This window comes from Lolium rigidum, chromosome 6 (assembly GCF_022539505.1).
Source record: "Lolium rigidum isolate FL_2022 chromosome 6, APGP_CSIRO_Lrig_0.1, whole genome shotgun sequence".
In the NCBI taxonomy this organism is placed as follows: domain Eukaryota; kingdom Viridiplantae; phylum Streptophyta; class Magnoliopsida; order Poales; family Poaceae; genus Lolium; species Lolium rigidum.
The window spans coordinates 322,852,706-322,859,205 of record NC_061513.1 but is presented as its reverse complement, the minus strand read 5'-3'; the positions used below and the strand labels follow the sequence as shown (position 1 = coordinate 322,859,205).

Here is a 6,500-nt window from a genome sequence, read left to right as displayed (position 1 = left end):
CACACCAAGGTTGTTGTACATGTGGTTGATGGTTGTGCTCAAAGAATCCGAGAAGACCAATGTCGGTACGTAACTAGGTGCTCGAGGTCAAAGGAGGGAAGTGAAAGGAGACCAATGTCAGTCCATTAGCATGTAGTTTAGTTAGTTTGCATAGGTGAGACTCCATTTTATATGTCGGCATCATCGTATTTTCACATTGCTTGGATGAAAATTACTATTTGAGCTAATAATAAGCTAATAATATGCTTACTATCAGTTGATCATTTTTTATTATCAGTTTTCCATTCCACCGCCAAACAAAAAGTAAACGTATCTAGGCGGTGACTGTGATTCACGAGCGATCATCTTGTTAGAATCTGGTCGCCTGCTAACTTACTGAGATGTTCGCTCCTACTCGTGCTCCTTAACCCCATTTCACGGATGGTCATCGCGTTAGAATCCGGTCGTTTGTAAGCTTCTTGAGATGTTTGCTCGTCCGTGTAATCATTTACCCATTTCACGCTCGGTCATCACATTAGAATCAGTGGCATAAAAAATCCAACCGCAAAAAATTGAGACGCTAGAAGCAAAAATATTTACAAGTTCTCCATGCGGGCTAGTGATGACTTATATGGGATGATGGACTTGTTTTTGGCAAGGCCATGACCCATGATGTTTAGGCCTAGACTTTAGATCTAATGCTATGTGACGGGTTCAATTCTAGGGTTTGGGTCTAAAGTTTGTGTCTTGGGTAAGATGTAGAATTTAGGTCTTGGGGTTATGTATGGGATTAAATATATGCATAAAAAGAGCTTTGTCGACTGTTCGAGATTCTACACACTAGACAAAGGGATTAGGGTGGGCAAAACCCCACATGTGTCTGGTCTTTGCCCATGCCCTAGATCGAGCCCCCTCTACTCCCGCGAGAAATTGGTGTCACTTGGTAGTCTTGTCTATCATACCCTTCCGATCATGGGAGAGACGCTCTCCGTGCCTAACCAGTCCCCCTATGTTCTTCCAGGGGTCTTCATGTCTTCGGCGCCACGAGGTTCTTAGCGGAGCTTGCCTCTATAGCTTTGTATTTTGACTCGAGGCTCTCAGTTTTGTGAGACTTGTACCGATTCGTCTCTACTTGTCGGACATCGTAACCACGGCGGACTAGAGTCTGACCTCTTACGACCCTCCCTTCCAATTGGTCTCCTTGATTGTGCCCTAGTAGGCCTAGTCGCTTCCCGACGGTGTATTCCGTCGAGGATGGGGTGCCATCATGTCCATCGAGGACATGATATTGGTTGTTATTTCCTTGCTGGGGACACGGGGTGTACGTGGTTGTGTTAGCTAGGGTGAGTAGAGTCCGTCAATGGTGGAGGATGAGACGTTTAGTCATCGTCGGTGCCATACGTGTTTAGTCCGAGGATAGCTGATGTAGGCACTAGAGAGTTTCTCCATATATATACATGAAGTGCAGTGCAAGTGTGTAGTTCATGCATGCTCTTTGTGAATAAAAAAAAGCATAGAATGGTTTAGACATGCCTAAAAGAGCTACATGCATGTATGGACATTTAATTTTATCGATTGGGGGTAGGCATCATGATGTTTCTATACACACGTGAGAAGCTCCATGCAAGTCATTTTTCTTTTGGAAGTTAGACATTTACGCGTGTAGGTACTCAAGTCCATGATGGAAAATTGATTTTGGAGCGGAAATTTTGGATTTAGGCTGAGCTGAAGATTTAGGTAGTCCAAAGCAGCAACGAACCGATGGCCTAGATGCTTCATGTCATGGACCGGTGACGTGAACTCAACAAATTTAACCAACCCACAAACGAGGGGCTTGCGAGAGCATCCACACCGCTCCCTTCCATGCTCGTGTCGACCCTCTGTTGTGGCAGAACGAGCTAGCCTAGCAAGGAAGTCAAGCGAACCAAGGGCGGGGAGGGGTGGAGCTGTATATAGATCAAATTCGAGATGTTTTCTTGGAGCTGCATATAGCTTGTAGGTCCAGATCATGGCATCACAAAGTAGATGAAGAAATAGTTTGGTTAATTCAACATACTACATAGAATGTAGTGCAAGAGTGTAGTTAGCCATGTCGTTGACAATGTACACTTTTAAACGCCACGGCTGTTGAGCATCGTCCGGAAAATCAACCATGGATTTAATGCACCGCATGGGGAGGTGCTCCTCCTTTAATCTTCATCAGTATTTTCTTACCAAAAACTAAGCCAATAGTAATTTTGTGGTGAGTATAACAAATTCCCCGATTAATTAAATTTGTGATGCAGTTCCTAGTTTTACGGAGTGATAATTAATCCCTGTAAAATTTGCGGAGTAGTAATCCCTGTAAAATTTGTTTTGATTGGGCAGTAAAAAGGGGAGCAATAAAAGTTGTACCAAATCCAGCGCTGCCAAAGATGAAACGAGGACCATCTCTTTCCCGAGGAGAACCTAGCCAAAACGCAAAACCCTAAGGCGCTAGCTCCTCCTTTAATCATCATCATCATTTTCTTTGGAATTACCAAAAACTAAGCCAATCGTAATTTTGTGGTGGGTTGCTTAGAGCAAATCACGGTACTACTAATCCCTCGCCGGCGGCCCCTCCGCCTCCCCTGATTCCCCTAGACGCCGGCTTCAAGGTCCTCGCCATCTGGAGTGCGCCTGGAAGAGCTGGGCGCCCCCATCGTGGCGCCTCCCGTCGACGCTGCAGTCGTGGGCGACGGCCGCCATGTCTCCCTCCACCCGCCTCAATCTCTGCCTCGACGCACCAGTCCTGGGCGACGGCCCAAGCTGCAGCAGCAGCAGCAACAACAGAGGCCGGCGTTAGAGGTGGAGAACCTCCTCCATAGCGTCCTTGTCCCGCCACCGTGGCTCGCCCCGGGGAGACAATGAGGGAGGAGATGGTGGTCGCCTTCCCGGAGATGCGGCCGCCGGCGACCTCCTGTACAACCTCCCCGAGCTGCGGCCGCCGGCGACGTCCCCGATCCGCTGCTGTCGGAGACAACTCCGTCCCTCTTCCGTCAGCCACCTCCCCAACTTGCAGCTGCCCGGTGAGGTCCCTCACTACGTACTCTGCTTGCACTTGCCATTTCATCTTCAGATTTGGGTAGCCTGTGTGATGATAACAGCATTGCTTGTCCCCGCATATTTGTACTAGACAAAAAAGTTTCTGGAACACATGTCCTGATTCAAGAAAATGTGTGAATTGTCAATGGTTAAGAAAGTGATGATCTATATGCATGGTCCCATGCGTTGTTCTTTTGTGTGCATACTAATAAGCAAATAGTAATTCAGCGCCGGTGTTGTCATTACATTCGAATGCGTACTTCTCCTCTCTATTTCCTCTGCCTGAAACCTCACTATCGCTGGAGTTGATTCAGATCTGCGCGCGCGCGTGTGTGTGTCCACTGGGAATAGGGAGGTGAGCGGGCTCGTGTTGGTCCCGACGGTGCATTTGCATCTGAGGGATATGAGTGTACATGTTTTCTACGTAGTGATCTTGAAGGAGGAGCCAAGTAGGCAATATATAGGTAGTGATCTTGCAGTTTGGTGGGTTTACTTTTATATAATAAAATAGATACTCGATTTCATTCCAAGGAAGATAATAATAAGGCGTTCCTCCTGTTCTTGCTACTGAATACCTCCTATGCATGTCAACCTAAATACTGACTTTTTTTACATCAATGGTCTTTTTTCTCACTTGATAGCGTCTCTGAAGAAAAAAAAAATCTCTGTGCTGTTCACAGTTGCTGAATCGATGTGCTTACCTAGTTTTACCATCTCACTTGTTTCGAAGCAAGCAGACAAGCAGTGCTAATATAGGAGCACGGAAAATGCAGAACTCTTGCGTCTTGTAGAAACCTGGTTATCTTTAATTTCTTTTGATTTGAAGCATATACATGTAAGCTTGTATGATACAAAGTTAACACAATTGGATACTACTCCCTCCGTCCATAAAAGGATGTCGGAGATGTTTCTAAATTTGGATGTATCATCTAAATTTAGACAAACTTGCGACATCCTTTATGGGCAGATGTAGTATTATCTTTGTATGATCGTAGTTTTAGTACTATCTCTCACTTGTTTCAAAGCAAACAAATAACTCATGGTGTAATGAACTAATGATGATGAGTGCGAGTACAAGGCTTAGAAAGTTAGAATTTGGTCTGCAACCTTTACCTTCTTTTGTTTTGATATATATCCGTGTAGGCTCATATGATTTACATCTAACAGCTTTTCTTTTGCGTCTGTTTTAATATACCATAAAAGAAAATTTGTGATGTTTACAAATTTCTGAAGGTCTTTCTAGTTTTGAAATTTTGATGAATATTGTCAACTAACACTTTCTATCGCGGGACTTGGCGAAGGAACACATTGAGGACTTTGCTTTGTTAGATCCATCATCATCCACTAACTCCATGAAAGTAACTACTCTTTCTATTCCCTTTATTCTGTTATTACGAGTTATGAGCACTCATGCAACATTTTCCAAGTTTTGAGTACTAAAGTTTATAGTTTTGTTGCAGGATCCTGCTGAAAGTTCAAACTGAACAAAGCTTTGTACCATGGGTGCTGAGAAGCAAGAGACCAATAGTGGTACAAGACAGTGTTGCTGCTTCCTCTGTTGGTCAAAACACGTGGCCAGCTCGGTCAGCGGCGTCTAGAATGTGAAGTGCTGCTGCTAGCCGCTGGATCTGGCATGGACAAGAAAGAAGAAAACATTGTTGGTAGCTGTGAGTTGAATGTATCTCTGCACTAGAGCGTCCTAGCAGTTTAGTTAACGCAGCCGCAAGAGCAGCAGGCAGCGGTGTCCTCAGGGACACGCCATTAGTTGAATTGGTATCCACCACTATGACAACGGCCTTCTCTTAGGTAACGCCTGCTTCTCTTTTTTTCGAGTTCTACAATTTCAGCATATTCCATGCGTCTGATGCAAAATATTACCATAAATAAATATCATGCAATTTCCTTGACTCCTGAATGTTGTTTTTTGACTTCTTTTTTGCATCTTTTGCAGATTGCTACAACGGCATCTCTCTCTCGACCCCCTTTCTCCACTCAACTTGCTTACACCGCTGCAGCCTCTTGGTGCTTCTCCCCGCTGCTTGTCCCACCTTGCCGCTCAGCGGCAGGCCACCCCACCACACCCACCCTACTCCCTCGCCGCCAGACACCCCCACCCACCCAATCCCCTCCGGCGCCTGGTTCCCGCACGTCCTCCATGCCCAAGACGTCGGCGTCAAGAACCTCCACCTAGTGCTGGTCCTTGCCATCCAGAGCGCCTGAGCTGGGCGCCCCTGTCACGCCCGCTATGGTGCCTTCTGTTGACCTTGGCTGACGGCGCCCCTTCACCCCTCCATACCCCAGTGCACCAGTTGCAGGCAATGACAGAAGGAGCAGCCTAGACCTCCCGGAGCTTCCGTTAGCGACATTCTGGAAAACCTCCCGGAGCTGCGGCCGCCAGCAACGTCCTTGACCTCCTGCTGCCAGAGACCATTCCGTCCAGCCGCCGTCGGCCACGTCCCAAACTTGCAGCTGCTAGGTGATCTCCTCCTCCTCCCCTCCATGCATTCCTTGCACTCCTTGTAATTTTTGCTTCTTTTTGTTTATCATGTTGATGCACTCAACTGGACACTGCTAGGTAGCTACGATTAGTACAATGTACAATGGCCATGCATGTGTCGATGGATTTATGATACTCGCTTGCTTTTTGTTGAATAGAAAATGGTAACGGGTTGCTACTGACCGAATAAACCTTATTGAACAAAATGTACTTCAGCTCTTATGCAGTATCAAGTTTCCAATTTCTGTTACAATTTCGGGTCCATTACTACGAACAAGTCCAAATAAATAGCTTTGGAGCTTATACTCTCACAGGAAGAAAACATTACAGCAGCTGTTATGCGTCTTAGTGCTAATTCTTGCACGGCCTAATGATTGAGTGGATTAGTCCACCAATCTACTGGAGAAAACCACTCAATGCAACATTTATTCTGTTATGAGCAATTGAGCACTCATGCAACATTTTCCAAGTTCCAAGACCTAATTTTTATAGTTTTGTTGCAGGACCCCGTTGAAAGTTCAAACTGAACAGTTTGCACCCTGGGTGACCAATGGCAGTACAAGATGGTGCTGCTACCGTGTTGGTCGACACACACGGCCAGCTCAGCCATAAAGAGCGGAGTCGGAATGGACAAGAAAGAAGACAACATTGTTAGTAGCTGTGTGAGTTTAGTGTATCTCTGCACTACAGCTTACTATCAGTTTAGTTAACGCAGCCGAAAGAGTAGCAAGCAGTGGTGTCCTCGGCGACACGACGGTAGTTGAAATGGTACCCACCACTATGATGATGGCCATCTCATAAGTAAGGCATGGCTCCTATCTTTTTTTTTGAGTTCTACATTATCAGCATATTCTATGCGTTTGATGCAAAATAGTACTGTAAACAAATAACATGCAATTTCCTTGACTCCGGATTGTTGTTTTCTGACAGTATGTTTTGCATATTTTGCGTATCGTAGAAC

At 45.7% G+C, this 6,500-nt stretch overlaps 1 long non-coding RNA gene across 1 annotated transcript; it reads left to right on the top strand.

Moving 5' to 3' along the window:
* The first annotated feature begins 2,918 nt into the window (after nucleotides 1–2,918).
* LOC124668084 lies at nucleotides 2,919–5,115 on the top strand. The gene is made up of 3 exons (XR_006991548.1): nucleotides 2,919–4,400; nucleotides 4,503–4,848; nucleotides 4,994–5,115. It is a non-coding gene; the product is annotated as an uncharacterized LOC124668084 (long non-coding RNA).
* Nucleotides 5,116–6,500: the final 1,385 nt, after the last annotated feature.